This window comes from Cydia pomonella, chromosome 21, assembly GCF_033807575.1.
Source record: "Cydia pomonella isolate Wapato2018A chromosome 21, ilCydPomo1, whole genome shotgun sequence".
In the NCBI taxonomy this organism is placed as follows: Eukaryota; Metazoa; Arthropoda; class Insecta; order Lepidoptera; family Tortricidae; genus Cydia; species Cydia pomonella.
The window spans coordinates 7974924-7991630 of record NC_084723.1 but is presented as its reverse complement, the minus strand read 5'-3'; the positions used below and the strand labels follow the sequence as shown (position 1 = coordinate 7991630).

Genomic DNA, 16707 nt, shown 5'->3' with positions numbered 1-16707 from the left:
GTTGGTAATAAAATTCAATATTACGTAATAAATCTACTGTAGGTATAAGGCGTCGAGCACCTCCAGTTCGCGGGCCCCCACCTCGCGAGGACACTTGCTATGCTCTATACCCTCTGTGTAAGCCACTCATATTTACCGCCTGAGCTCATACGAACGGTAGTGGTTCCTATTGTAAAAAATAAGACGGGAGATCTGTCCAATACTAGTAACTACAGGCCAATATCTCTGGCCACTACCATAGCTAAAGTGTTTGACGGCTTGCTGAACGCGCGATTGCAACAACATCTGCAGCTGCACGACAACCAATTTGGGTTTCGGCCTGGACTTTCCACCGATAGTGCCATCTTGTGTTTAAAGCATGTCGTCAGATACTACACAGATCGAGAAACACCTATCTATGCCTGTTTCCTTGACCTGTCGAAGGCGTTTGATCTGGTTTCATACGATATCTTGTGGAAAAAACTCAAGGAAATTAATGTTCCTTGGGAGTTAATACAAATATTCAAACATTGGTATGGAAACCAGGTCAACGCTGTTAGATGGGCAGGTACATACTCTGATTGGTATAGGCTGGAGTGCGGTGTTAGGCAGGGAGGGCTGACGTCACCCTCGCTTTTTAATGTGTATATTAACTCACTCATCGAGGGGCTTAGCAGTCAACATGTTGGCTGTCATGTGGACGACATAGCCGTCAATAATATAAGCTACGCGGACGACATGGTCCTGCTGAGCCCCTCGGTGTGCGGGTTAAGGAAATTGCTGAGTACCTGTGAAAAGTTTGCCAATAATCATGGGTTGTTATATAATGTAAATAAATCCGAATACATGGTTTTTAGCGGGGGAAATAAAGCGCCTAGTAGTGTACCGGAGATTAAATTGTATGGTTCTCCACTAAACAGAGTGCAGCAATTTAAGTATTTGGGGCATATACTTACTCCAAGTCTTAAAGACGATAGTGATTTAGAAAGGGAGCGTAGGGCGTTGTCGGTGAGAGCCAATATGTTGGCCCGCAGGTTTGCTCGTTGTTCCAACGAAGTTAAAAAAACGCTTTTTAAAGCTTATTGCACATCTTTTTACACGAGCAGCCTGTGGGTAAACTACACTCGAAAAACTTACACCGCCCTACGCGTACAATATAATAATGCGTTCAGGGTGTTGATGCGGCTGCCCCGCTTCTGCAGCGCATCAGGGATGTTTGCGGAAGCGAGAGTTGACTGCTTTTATGCAACAATCAGAAAGAAATGCGCGTCCCTGGTGCGGCGGGTGCGGGATAGCCGCAACCGCATCCTGGCCATGATAGCGGATAGGATTGATTGTCCTTATATACGACATTGCTGCAGTGTGCACATCTCTTACAATGCTCAAGTAGTGGGGTGATGTGCCCACTGTTGCAATGGAGTATTTATTTATTTGTGTACATAGCCATAGTAATATAAAAACCTTAGATATAAGAATACTAACGTAGATAATAAGATAATGAACTATTTTGTTACTAACCATGTATTATGAATCCTTGTTATTTGAAATAAATGATTAATAAATAAAAATAACCTGAAAAACAAGTTTTTATTACATTAATTTCAACGAAATCCCGAACCGCTAATTTAATAAATATCTCGTCAGACCAAATCTAAATTAAGTAGTTCCCTCAAACTTTGCTAGTTTATTATTTACAGGCCGCGAAAGTTTGCGTTTCGTTACCTAATTAAGAGGTGAGCCCGACCGATAGAATTTCATCAAGCCAGCTTTTACAGGGATTATGATTTAAGTTCTTTACCTTAAATTAAAAGTGTAAAGTGTAAAATTTAATAGAAATAAATAATAATGCTTATTATTTTCATTTATAGAGAAATACGAGTACGAACAGTAATTTATTAACAATAACAGCAGAAAATAGTAGTAGTGAAATTCTTTATTGTACAAAAATGGAAACAAATCAGGAAAAAAACACTCATCATTAGTACAAAGGCGAACTTATCCCTTTAAGGAATCTTTTCCAGTTAACCTTTGAGCAATTGAGAAATAGACTTATAGTTTCCTTATTTTATATATCAAAATTACATATATAATTATTTAATGCATTTAATTTAATCATCTAATTACGCAAAATGTATGGAGCTGTAGCAGGTAGGTAAGTAGGTGTAGGTGGAGAAGTTGACTAGGAAATGAGATGAAGCTGTAGGTACAGCGCCATCTCGTTTTGTAGTCAAATTTGAAGCACGAAATTGTCTTCGATTTGTATTAAGCGGCTATCCAAAAAATTTTTGCGTTTACGAAGACAGTAGGACATTTCTAACACTAGCGACGAGAGTGTTTTACGTCAAAGTGACTGAGAAACCGTATGATTTCAGGTTCAATGTCAAACTCGGTTTAAAATACAGCGGAGCTTCTATAAATAAGTAATTAAATCAAAACTGTTCTATTACTCAATCTATTCCGTAACTAGGTTGTTCCAGCTAGAAATAAACCTTATATATACAGTCTTCTAAAGTTTAATTTTGAATCTGCTCAATTACTGATAGAATTGCAAAAGTTCCGTGTATAGTAACAATCTGGTGTCGCGGTTGGTACGAAGGTTTGGAGTGTTGTAAAAGGGAAAAGTTTCAACATGTGTTAGAAGTTTCTTTATTTTGTTTTACTGCGCTGTGTTAATGCAACACCTTCTAAAAAGTATTAAAACCGGTCATTTTGTGTAGAATTTATTATGTAATATGATCCATTTTTATAGCTTTTAAGTGTATTTCCTTAGTGGTGTAAGAGGACGTCGAGCTGGTGTTATACCATCTGTACTAATAGTGGAAAAAATAACCTCGATAAGGCGAAATCCTTGTTAACACGAAATAAAATGCCATACCCTTCTTTTCAAAGCCTTTAGGGATTCCAGTCCATAACTCGAAATATTCAATTTCATTGAGACGAAGTATGGCTACTTCCCCCATAGCATTTCCTTTACAAATATCCAATACAAAAAAAATGAAATTTGACCTGTACTCGTAATCCTAATCACTAAAAAAATTGGCATATTGTTTTATCACCCTATATCTCAAAGTTATTTACTTTTACACACCTCTGTAACTCGAAAAAGACTGTGCTTTACATATTTTTATAGATAATTTCCTTTTTAGATAATTCTAATTTTTAATGCATTTTATTACCTCTGTAGGCTCTGTAATTTAAAACAAACATAAACCTATAATAAACCTCGCTCAGTCGATGCCCTCTTTAAGACGAAACCTCGCTAACACGAAGTTTCTGAAATTTCTTTTGTGATTCGTAGATACTATGTCTATTTTAAATGCTAAACACAATTGTCTGTCTATTGCCTCTTCGTGCTTAAGTCAGTGAACCGATTTAAACAGAGATATATGGAGATAGCTCCTAAGCTGAGCTAAGCGGACAATGCTAGTAGACCGCGGTGTAGATGGCGGTGACGTCGAGATAGAACGCGCAAGCGTTTGTCTTTCATTAAATAGTTAAGTTCTAAGTTTGAGTATGGTTTATTTGATAGTTTCAATAGGTACCGTTATGCTATGCGAAGTAATTCTGTTAAATCTGTTGTTCTATGTACTTTCTTACAATATAAGAGATGCTCGGAGACTGATTTGCTAAGTATTTGTAGCTGGTGGTTTAATTCGTGCTGAGGGTGTACACTTTTACACGAACTGTGTTTCATTTTTTGTGCACTGTTACCAAGTTTAAATATAAACTAATTGTCATTATTACTGTCTTTCGCTGATTACTAAGAACGCCCCATCGATCCCACCACTTAAACCGTTAATAAATATATAAAAAACGCCATTGTATCCGCTAAAGGGATAAACAGTACCGATCAGAGATGACAGTCTTAAATGATCAAAGTGTTTGGTCACGGTCGAGCGGAAGACTCAATTGATCTGCTCAAGTCGTAGGAAATTGTAATGGCCACTAACGGCATAAACTGTGGCGTTTTCATCAATTTGCTGTGTGAACTGTACGTAGTTTGACCACTCTATTGATGCATATTATGATGAATTAAGCTCCTCTTTCATTTCTAAAGATAAACTTATGATACAACTATCGCTTTTGGATGGAAATCACTGGGATTTCCACGTAACTTCGAGTCTCCGTGAGGAACGTGAGTGAAGAACATTGATCTACTTACAATGTTAAGTGCGACCAAAATCAGAATGATGTCAACGGTTATTTTATTGTTTATCAATTAAGTTTTTACACACAAAAAAAAAATTGTTTTAGAACATTAACGAATCTAATTCGGAATTATATCAATTTTGATTTTCTCTAATCCATTAAATCGCCAATTATTACCACAAGTAAATTCTTGTTTTAATAAATAGAATCAGGCGTAACTTTGCGGAAATCCATATTAATTAAAACAAAAACTATTACTTTGCTAATCCGCGAAAAAATAACGTACTAGTCAATTAGTGCTAACCCGTTATTTACTTTAATTAATTCTTGTGTTGTTTAATGTCTATGGATGATAATGGGCACTTTTCTTTAGATAGCTCAACTCATTTGGAACATATTACCTAAATAAAATACTTAATTACTCTTTATAGCGCGCAATCTGTACCTATTGTAAAGAAAAAATGTCCATTTCGTAAATTGTATGAAATTATTACATACAATTTTCAATGTGGTAATGAGGCTTGAATTGTTTTTTTTTTTAATCTAGAAATATTTTTTTTTTTAAAAGCAATAAAATGCTAGTATATAACCTAAGATGCTCTAAGCAACTCGAAAGCCGAACGATGACGCCTAATTTGTCCAATTTTTTAATTGACACATAACTAGCTAATAACTAGGGTAGGGTGGTATAAGATTGCGCGGGCGATATAATTGCGCATACGTCATAGCAGGACAACGGAGTGAGCTTCGTAGGCAACTTTAGTTGTGTTTTGTTAGTCGTCGTAACCGGCATGTACTCCCAAAGAAATAACATATATGAGTGGAAAACAAAAGAGGTACGTAAGTACAAAATTTTTATTCGCTTTTGATCTTATTTTTTGATGAAATGAGTGCATTACTGCACCAAAACTCTAAGTAATTTTAGTAATTTGTTATTATTTTGCCGCGGCAGTATCACTCATGTTTCGACCTGACAGGAAGTAGTTCGAACATTATCTATGAGATGGCAGTAATATCGCAATGTTTAGAGTGGTATTGCAATGTGTAAAATTGCGCACTTCGGGTGTGTGTACAATTGCGCGCGCAATTTTACACGTCCGAATTTTTTGTAGGTAAATTGCCTCCTTCAAAACCGTTTATAGCACCTGCACCTATATCTGAGAAGCCATCACCTGTTGTGGAAGCGAGGTCTAGTCTTCAAATAAGTTCAGCACCGTTTGACTGACCTGATTTCACTGCCAAAATCTACACAAAAAAGGAGTTCTAATAGGAAACACAAACAATTAGAAGTGATTAGCAGTTCACCATATAAAACACAACTAGAGAAAGAAAAAAAAAAGAAAAAAAGGGAAATCTAAATCTTAAGCGAAGCCTCTGATCTGAAGCAAAAAACATAAAAAAAGAAACTAAACCAAAGGCTAATAATTAAAAGAAGATTTGGAGATGTGGTGGGTGCAACGAAGTGTATAAGAAGCCAATAGTAGAAGACTGGATTGGGTGCATTACATGTAAGGAGTGGTGGCATGAAACTGTTCAGACTACGATGGCTCTGGTGCTTTTATTTGTGATATGTGCAAATAATATAGTTGCGCAATCTTATCGATCTCAACGCGCAATTTTACACACTAGGGTGTACAAAATTGCGCAATTCCCGATTTGTGATTTTGGTTTAATTTCTTAAAAGATAATATGTTTTTAGTTACCATTCGTATAATAATTTGTTTCCATATTAATAAGGTTAAATAAATAAATGATTGATCTCAGATAGGATTAACATTTTTTATTTTATGACCTATCGATTGAACACTGCGCAATCTTATACCACCCTACCCTACCTATTAAAGTAAACATTTTAAAACCCCCTACGCTACATGCCAACAAAATCTATTGTATACCAAAAACGCCTTAACATCATTTTGGAAAATGGCTTAAAGGACTCGCATCCAGGCCATAATTGTAAAAAAAAAAAACATTTTTGAAAAGAGATGATACTTTTAAAAATAAACTTGCTTATACGTAAAAAAACCCGCATCGAAATCGGTCCATTCGTTTTGGAGAGCTAAGATACCAAAGACAGACATTGACTTCAAACATATGACTCTTTTTGCATCGGGGGTTAAACATACGAGCTTGCGACAGCTATCTCTTGCATCATAAAATAGCGACCGCAGTGCGGTTTCGGTCCGCGCGTAACACACGGATTGGTTTGCGGTCTACGGGAGAGATATTCGAACTTTCAATAACAGATCCTGATATAAAATTCACACACAACACATTCAGGAAAAGTTCGCTGAGAGATTGCGCTGCGATACCTAAGTGCACCTAGTATCAATAGTAGGTTTAAAGTCCATTTGCCGCTTAGGCATCTGTTTAGTGTTTACTGACAAGCGCCAAATATCACAAATGAACGTTTTAGATTTTCAGCAACACATGTCATGTAAAGTGTTTATATCTTGATGGCTGATGATTTTTTAGTTAATTTAAGGCAAATTTCTCCACTATCTAAAGATTGTCTGGAAGAGATCGCTCTGTAGCGACAAGGCCGCCTGTTGTGTACCTCTATCTTCATGTATTATATGTGTTTCCATGTACATTTTTTCTGAGGTTATGCAATAAAGAGGTTTTTTTACCTATTAAATGACGGCAATAGTCTTTGGTCATTGTCTGTGATCAATCCGGCTACAATTCGATGCACCTTTCCATTTAACTATAATTGATATTTTTTTGATTAAGTGTTTTGATTACTTTAAGCAGATACATTTTATGAAAAACCAAAATCATATACGCAGACAGCTAAAAATACGTAAGCGATTAAATATTAAATGAGGTTGAATATTCGTAAAATAGTAAGCGCATTATGAGGACAGATGATTTATGCAGCGTCTGTTGGCGAGAGACAACGTCTCTCGTGGCTGTATAAGCCAATGCTGCGGGACCACCATTTGCAACCGCATTTGTGGCAGCTGAAGTAGGGAGCCATGTCAGCGTAACTTCAGGTAGATTGTCCCTCTTTGCGCTTTTTCGGGCAAGATCTTGAAACTACGCGTTGTACCCCTCCGTCCATCGCAATCTGACGGAGCTCCTCCCAACTATCCCCATTGTTGTCAAAAGCGCATAAAATATAGCATTAAAGAAAAATTCCCGCTGCAACTCTGCAGCATTAAGTGTGACGATTAATCAAACAATGCAGCTGCATTACAGTTGTGGCGTTATTGTTGCTGCCGCTGTATCCGTCAATTTCCTTGATTAAATGAGTGATGGAACGAACATCATAATCGTGGCTGTTATGCTGCGGCGAAAGTCATTCATTTAATCAAAGACATTTACAAGCCTTGGCTTAAAAGACTCGCATCCAGGCCATAATTATAAAAAAAAAACAAGGTTGACAGTTGACATCCGAAGAATCCAAACGAGACCTTAACGCAGCTCCAGTCGTCATCAAAATGTCACCTATAGCATTCTATGTTTAATATTGGTCGTATCGATCTCAATACTCAATGCAGAGCTGTCCAAATATTTTACCGTATTTTCCGACGACGATATTTTTAAAATTTTAGGGCTTTTAGGGCAGAAATATTTCAGTGTAGGTATTCCCCAAGGTGCCACTCACTTGTCACGTTTGAGGATATAAAAAATGGAAAGTTATCGTGGGATAACATTATATTTGGAAATTATCTTGGTAGACTTTCTGACAAAAAAAACACTCTACTCTATAACTTCTATACCTATATATATATAACCTAGTTGTTCATCTATAAGTATCAGTTAATGTTATTTGACATATGCAATTAAAAATTAATGTATAATTTTAACTTTAAGCAGTCTCCGTAGCCTATGTACGTCTGCAACTCCAGGGGAGTTACACGCGCGTTGCCGACCCAAACCCCCCCCCCCCTCTTTGAACTCTGTTAACCTTACTCACTGGCAGGAACACAACACCAGGTTTACCAGCCAGATATATTACAGGCGCGTTTCCGACCCTTTAATCACTTTTAACATTTTGCATTCTACTCAGAAAATCGAATAATATACAAGCCATTTTTACCTTATTGGAAGTAGCTACGCTATTATTCTTAATATTCATACAATTTAGTCATCATTCTGTACACCTAGTGTAAATTTGATCGACATCATAACGTGACGAACGCGTTTGCGTTAAGTCTCATTTTGTATAGGATTTTGAGTTTCCAAAACGTCCCGCTTGGCGCGCTCTTTCTAAATCCAATACAAAATGAGACTAAACGCAAACGCGTACGTAACGTTTCGAAATCGAATTTATTTACACTAGGGGTACTGTACTTAAAATGTATTTGAAAGGTTTAAAAGTTTTTGAAGTTGTTACGAACACATAAATTTTAGATAAATAACAGGAGGTAATAAAATATCTAAATCATCCAAAAGGTATCTTTTGGCTAATATTTCCTTAATAAGGTAAAAAAGTAAATGCCCCCTAGACATACTCGTATTATTAAGGCAAGGAAAAGTTAAACGAAACAGTTTGAAAAAACATTCAAAGGGAAATTTCTCATCTCATTAAATCTTTCTAAATTTTGTTTTAAGTAATTGCTTTTGTTTGAAAATCAAAAGAACTCGACTGATGTTCTCTACGGTTAAATTGAATGGTTTACTTCGATAGATAATATTAAATAAGTGCCGTTTTGTTTTTTATATGTCTTGAATCAATAATTTAATACGTTATATTGACAAATTAGCACTGTTTAACCAAATAAAATTACAAAATAAATTATCTTTAACAAAAATGTATATTATGTATGAATATTTGAGGACAATCTTACACAGCTCGATCTAGCTTCAAACCTAGCTTTTGTTTGTAAAAAGACCAGGGGCACCAGTTTTTTTTTTTACTTTTTTTTAGATATAACTTTGATTTAAATTTATTTTTTCTACTCCTCTACAGTTATCTGTCATTTATACATTCATGAACTATATAAGAACATAAATAATAGGTTTGAAAATAAGTCTATACTATTAACTACCTATTTTTCATAACAGGACTTGTGCTTTAGAATCGCTAAAACGATACTGCGATAAATGGCTAATTATTCCCTGCATGTAGTCTATAGGCGCATACGCGTACGCTCGTATACAATGTTAGTCTGAAACCGCCCTTAATAATATCCATCCATTGTTCTGTTACTATAAAATAACAAACATACAATACGTGTTGAAATGGAAACATATTGCTACAAACACAAATGCATCAATACTGTCTAGCGAAATAACTGCAAAGTGATTTATGCATTAACCATATAAATTTCAGACCATCAAATGGCGTTATAATACAGTTTTAATGTTTTAGACCTAACGTATTCATATATCGTCATTCGCTGATTAAGCAAAAACGTCATATAAGCGTCATATAAGAATAGTTCGAGCGCCATTTTTAATTGTAGTAGATAAGTACAAACAACACACTTAACTTATCTAATCATTGGTCATTCTTTATATCGTTGCAATAAGGTATACAACTGGTCAATTTAAAATGTTGACTATTGTCAACTATTGTTGCAGTTAACAATGCAATTGCTAGGCGCTTATCAAGACAAATGGTGATATAATGAGTGCATTTGACAGGATAATTGCACTCTCATCTTTACGTCGTGTGGAACAGTTTCATTATGTAACTGTTGTGTATAAAGTCGAAAACAAGGTGGTACCGGCCATGGTCATTCAATCATATTATGGAGGCCTACCAAAATGATCCCACTAAACTTACCGACCATGGTTAATCAATCACATGATGGGAGCCTACCAAAATGATCCTAATAATCTTACCAGCCATGGTCATTCAATCATATGATGGGGGCCAACCAAATTGATCCCACTTAACTTCCCGGCCATGGTCATTCAATCATATGATGGGGGCCTACCAAAATTATCCCAATAAACTTACCAGCCATAATCATTCAATCATATTATGGAGGCTTACCAAAATGATCCCACTAAACTTGCCGGCCATAGTCATTCAATCATACGATCCACGTGAGGCCCTAAAAAATTACAATCGTTTATAGAAAACGCAAAATGAAACTTAAATACCTATAATCTATATGTCGTGGCCAGATCATAGAATATGATAATTTCATGATATACCATCTTAGAATTGATCACTTCATAATACTCGTAAATAATTATGGTTAGGTTAGGTTGGTTCATTCATGGATCATGACATGGCCAACTAGTTGCAGTTGTTGTACTTGCAAACAAGATAAAAATATCAAATACGGCGTTCTCCGAACAAAAGATTTCCTGTTGCAGAATTAATCTTTGTGTTCCTAAGATGTCTTTAAGAAGTGGAGCTACCCAGATTTTTGATGCAGGTGGGGGGAAGGGGGGTTGAGCGTTGGGGACATCTGAGGTTAATAATTGTTAATTTGAGGTTCTAAGTAAAGTTTGGTATCATTTTCAACTAAATCAAAGGAAAGAAAAGAAAGGTAGACGTAGATTTATTTAATTGGGATCAGTGGTTATTGATTTTCCATACAAACTTCCACCTCCCTTTTCACACCCTTAACACATCCCATCCCAAAAATCGAATAAAACTACGCTGTTCTTCCCCGGGCCTCAAACTATCTCTATACCAAATTTGAACTAAATTGGTTTAGAAGTTTAAGCGTGAAAAGGAATAAAACCAGTTTTTTTTTATATTTTATAATTGTTTTATACTTTGGAATGGTGTGAATGTGATACCATAAATGAATTTGGCATCCTCAATTTATACGAATACGATACCAAACTGGGCCTAGCAGCTTAAATGATATGATATCAAGATACAGTTGAGCTCTCAACTCCCCCCCAACCCTAAAAAATTAAAATCGAAAATCTCGGTGGCTCCACTTCTTAAATCCACCCTTGGGTCCGTAAGACCAATCCTAGGACCAAACGTAAAACCAATCATTTCATGGAAAGATTGCCACATCATGAAATCAAACAAGAACGAGTAGACGATCGCCTGATAGTAGGTAATTAGTAGAAATTACCATCGCCTATGGACACCCTGCAATACCAGAGGGGTTGCAAATGCGTTGCCAGCCTTTAAGATGGGAGGACGCTCTTTTCTTGAAGGTTATTATTCACCATCGGATAGGAACACACTGCATAGAGTAGGTATATAGTCATGATCATCATCATCATCATGGTGGCCCTTTGGTGATCCAATGTTGGATGAAGGCCTCTTCTCCTTCTCTCTTTCTGTCGATCTTGTGCCGATTTATCCAGACCCAGCCTTCGTGTCTTCGGATGTCATCCACCCAGCGCTGCGGTGGTCTACCGCTTCCTCGGATGTCCGCTCTAGGCCTCCATTCAAGAACTCGTCTTGTCCATTGACTCTTGCCCGTTCTTGCAATGTGCCCCGCCCATGTCCAATTTCTCTGCGCTATGTTAGACGACTAATATATGATTGGTATATAGTACCTACAGGATACCGAAGTAAGTAGTCGTATTATTATGCCTGCGATCATTAGACTGCTACAGATTTAAGTAAGATGTCATTTTCATGTTCCTTCCTCGCCTAGACCTACAATATGTGGCTCATTACATATTCGAATACGCCTACGCCTATGCGAAAGCTACATTCCTTATAAGCGGGAAGAAAATTCTGATATGGTTGGTAAAGGGTTTATAGCTCTAAGGGATTTTAATCCTTTGAAGAACATATTTTTTAGAAGTCATTATACACGATGACGAATGGAAGAAGAGGATGAGGGCTTTGCCCGGCAGTGGGACACAATAGGCTCTTAATAAAAATAAAAATTATACACCGTAGAATCGGTTTCAGGTAAATTAAGTATATGTCATTTTAAAATGAGAGCGCATGGTCGAGGAAATATTATTTGCACCGATGAAGGTTTTCGCTTATGGCTCTTTTACAATAGGTTAATAAAACAATTAGCACGAGAAGTATACTTGAGCTAAATAATCATGTATGTACGTACGTTTACGTACACGTACGTGTACGTTTTGCTAGTAGTGCAACTTTTCAATTCGTAGTCTATAAAAAAATATTTATGTAAGGAAACATTCATTACAAAGTAAATACGATTTGTGTCGAAAAAAAGGTTCATTTGCCTTATAAAGTGTTGATATTATTCCAGAAACACAAAGTATCATAACAAGTTATTTCCACTATATGGATGGTACGTACGGCGAAGCGCTTGACGCCTCTTTTGTCCTTCTGTATTCCTAAAGATAAAGTTTTATGATCAATCGGTGCAAATTATATTTCTTCAACTTTATCTTTGATATTATGGAAACGACTTTTTAGTGGTGGGTTCATGGGACTCTTAAACAACTTCTTTTAACAATGGTCCTTAACCTAGCCACGTATAAAACACTTGACCGTTCTTTCGCATTTTTTCTTAAGCATAAGAATTAAGACTATTGAGTTTCAGCATCAAGAAGGCTTGAATTCAACCTTTTTTCTACCTAAACGTGAATAAAATAATACTTTGTAAACCACTGAGTCCACGCCCAAATTGAGTGAGATATATCATACAGGATTAGCGAAGAAATTGAACTTTTAAAGATAGTTCCAGTTCAAAGTGGACGCGAAAGAAAAAAAACGCATGTTTCGCTTCGAGTTTTTTTTTTTATTGAGCCTTAATTTGTTTTTGTGTTTGTCCACTGAGGAGTTTAATAAGCTCCCTTCCGACTTCATCATTAGACCTGCCCTGCGAGCATGAGTTGCGTTCTCGTGCGTGACGCCATACATAGAACGCAAACTCACACTACGAGTAGCAGGTCAGATCAGCTTCATGTTATCATATTATTACCGCATTGTTATACAAATCACGGAAGTATGCCAAATTTTAACTTAATCAGACAACCTACAATAAATTAATGCCGGAGTGATGCTCGGTAAAAATGTGTATCTATATGCGCTCATATTTTATCCACTCATTTCGTACGAGTGTGTGACTGTGGGGGTTGAACCTTGTCTCAACTTTCTGTAAGGTTATAGCAAGGACGTTACTGTACTGACTAGTACAGCCAATGATAATGGAAAACAAGTTTGAATTTGGAACTTGTTGCCCGAACATACGGTAAACAATTGAATGTGTTCTCCAATGGCTGAGTGCGTGGTTGGGCAAAGTAATGTATCGTCTTTATGAAAGATCATTATAAATATTTGGAATGACCGTTATGTACGACCAGCTATCTTCGTAGGTCAAACAATGATGGTACAGGGATTACTACATATTATGTTTTATTTTATCATTACGTTATAACGGCCTCCTGGCTTAGGCGGTAGGAACCCTACCTACGAAGTAGAAGGTTACTAACTCAGCAGGAATCCCGTTCGAATTCCTGCTGAGTTAGTTATAGGTACCTATTATCTATGTATCTAAGTGCATTTTTATTAGTTTAGTAGTAGCGTTACTTAGTTAAGACTCAGTAAGATTTTCTTAAAATATTTATTTATTTAAAATATTCATTATGTTTATACAAACGATTGACCCTATATTACAAATTAAAGTTTAAAATAAAGTCTAATTTAATTGGTTGTAACAAAATATATATTATTTGCAGTAACTGTTAATTTAATTTTCAATATTAAGACACCTAATTTTACTTAAATGCAGTAATTTAACAAATTAAATTTTTTATCAATCTTTTGTTTTACAAATTAAACGTTGATGAATCACTAATGAACGACGATAATTGTAATGTACGGTGCCATTATTAGATCGTTACATTCAATGACAATGTGACCATTATTGAGAATTTTAAAAGACAACCATTAGAAGCTAACTGAAAATCGTCGAAGGAGTCGGTCAGAATAAAGGTAAATTGAAAAAGTTAAGGGAAACATCTGAGGTACCACAAAAATCGTAATTTCGTTATCTGACTCTCTATCACTTTTAGATATACGAACGATAGAGAGACATAACGAAATTTCTATTTTCGATTTTCGCGGTAGACCCTCTGTTTCAATATTGGCACGCCTTGCAATTTCCACCCCATATTTGTTTAACGTTAAGTACAGTCTACAACAATAGTCGCGGATGAGACTGCGCGTCAAAAGTATTGTTTGTATGGCTGCTTGTACGAGTATGTACCTCACCCTTTTTGAATTCATTTAATTAAAATAAATATTCTTCTACAAAGGGCGACAGCTTATTTAAGATGGAAGAATAGCTTTGCGATCTTAACGAAATAACAGTACTTTTCAATAAAATTCTATTTCCAAAAAAATATTGTTGTTCTGCAAATTTTGAAAAAAAAGGAAAACCTATAAACTGTGTCAATAACATACTAATAAATCATGGAGAATGGAAAATATTTAGAAGTGGAAAAACGTTTTCTCTTTTTGTATTGACGAGTACGTGCTATATGTACTTCTCTGTTAACACTTGGACGCAATAGTTGAGCGAAATGGATCCGTTATCAAAATGTGTCTTAAATAAATGACTTTTCTTTTTGACAGAAACTTTAAATTTTATTGACAGATTTTTGGCGGGTTGGATACTTTTCCCTATATCACGTCCAGTTATACAAATTGATGTTGAAATGGGGTAAAATTAAACTACACTGTCGGCTTATATCCTAAATACATCACAATACAATACATAAATCTGCAATAACATGAAATATCAATTACGAAAATATCAAAATGTTTCTAAAGCCCAATTAATAAAAAGTAAATTAAAACAAACAGCCGCTATTGGGTCAAAATAAACATAAATCACTCAAACTTGATGAGGAGCGGGATCACTTTGACTCAAAGATGTCTTAATGAAGATCTTTGATGTTAAATACAAATTGTAGGGGCGCAAGTCAAACAGGACAATAGTTACAAAACGGCTCGATTTTAAATTAAACGGCGGATCAAATGATCCGTATGATTGAGTCAATTTTAAACTAATTCTTTAGTTTTATTTTTAATCTTTCATTTATTTATTTTTTGGTTAATTCCGGTCTTATTGGAAAACATTATTTTAATGTCTCTAACATCAAAGTATTTTATTTCTTCAAAAAGATAAAAAAAAATATCTTCTATTTAACTTATTTTTTCATTAATAATTTAATTAATATTTGTCAAATAAATTAATAAAGTAAATAGCTAAATAATACTTTCGAACTGTTCTATGTCGAAATAATATTTATTCACTAACATTATGAACTTGTTTAGTATATAATGACAAGAAATATTAATAAAAAAATCTTTAAGAAAACATTAAAAAAATATAACAACTTGCAAAAAATATAAATCAGTACTTACAGCTTGCTCTTGAAAGTTTTCAGAAAAAACTTTAGTTTCAGTACTTAAGTCACTTTAAAACACTACCCATACACTATTTATTATCCTTATCAACTACCAAACAAAACCTAAACAAGTCTTCTCACAATCTTCACTGCACTTCGCGCTTATTCGTATTCGTCGTATCTCGTCATATCGAGCGTTATGAGGTTACGTCCGCGCTCGGCGGGTGGCTCTCACCTACTGGCTGTGGTATACCCTCTATACCCTAGCGCGCTGATTCTGATCTTTCAAAGACAGGTTTCTAATTCATTATCTTTGGACCTAATTCATTGACTTATCTGTGATAGATTTTAATTAAATTGAATTCGGCGATAAATTGGCGTTTTAGACCGGGGCGCGAGGATTTTTGTCGACTCCTCATATTTTTAGGCGATTTTTCACTGATTTTGCGTAATGAGTTTGAACGCTATTTTTATCTCGGGTTAATTAGCGTAAATAATTTAATTCAAACAAGTCTTTATCTCGTTTAAATATTAAAATGGTATTTTCTTTATCTTTACACAGATATGATTATTTCAGAACATTTCTACAAAGTAGGTATTTTATATCTAAATTCTCGGAGAGGATACGTTACGTTGTCAGGTATACAGGGTACTACTAGGCGAGAACTGTGCCCAATAGTATGGCAAAATAGTATTAATAATACATACAGTGTACGAAATGTACGTAGGCATTCATAACAACCGGTGTAGCGGCTACGAAGAATTTAAAAAATTACGAGTTTATACTTTGGAGCAGCCTGTATGTGTTAGTAGCTCCTGAGGTGGTACATCATCACAGAATAGTATATAAGAAACGTTCTTCGACCTTTTTGATTATCTTTTTTATTAATGACACATTAAAATTCTGACCTTTGACAAATGTCATCATTTCATTGTCAACAAATTGTCCAAAAACACTGCCAATGATTAATAAAGTGTTTTTTTTTTGACGATTATTGGAAATGACTTATTTGTAAAATATTTTTTATCTTTTGTTCCAATTAAAAAAAAATAGTACCGTTAGAGCATTCGTGAGACGTAGCCCCACGTGGGGTCTCAGAATTTGTCCAATGGCTAAGGACACGCTGTATAATGACATAGATAAATAAACACTGTTTATTTATATTTCATTGACATTAGTAAATAAAAATGGTGGATGGTTAGACCATTTTAATGCCAGTTTAGAAGGACCAGACCTGCCCCCTGTCTTAGAAGGGCTCATTTACACGGCGCGACAACTCGCATGCGGGTTTAATTACATTGCTGTATTTGATCGGTCGGCTGAATTGTTTGTAAACTCAATAGTCCGCAATG

The 16707-nt window shown here is 35.5% G+C and overlaps 1 protein-coding gene across 6 annotated transcripts in view; it reads right to left on the bottom strand.

The window, feature by feature from the left end:
* LOC133529451 (5-hydroxytryptamine receptor 1-like) overlaps nt 1-15622 on the bottom strand; it is a 165754-nt gene extending 150132 nt beyond the window's left edge. For 2 of the 6 annotated variants that reach the window (XM_061867161.1, XM_061867162.1), the window contains exon 1: nt 15371-15620. The gene's annotated coding sequence lies outside the window, so the exon portion shown is untranslated. Of the gene's footprint in view, nt 1-15370 lie in introns of all 6 variants that reach the window. The other 4 variants (XM_061867163.1, XM_061867158.1, XM_061867157.1 and 1 more) reach the window with 4 other exon arrangements.
* Nucleotides 15623-16707: the final 1085 nt, after the last annotated feature.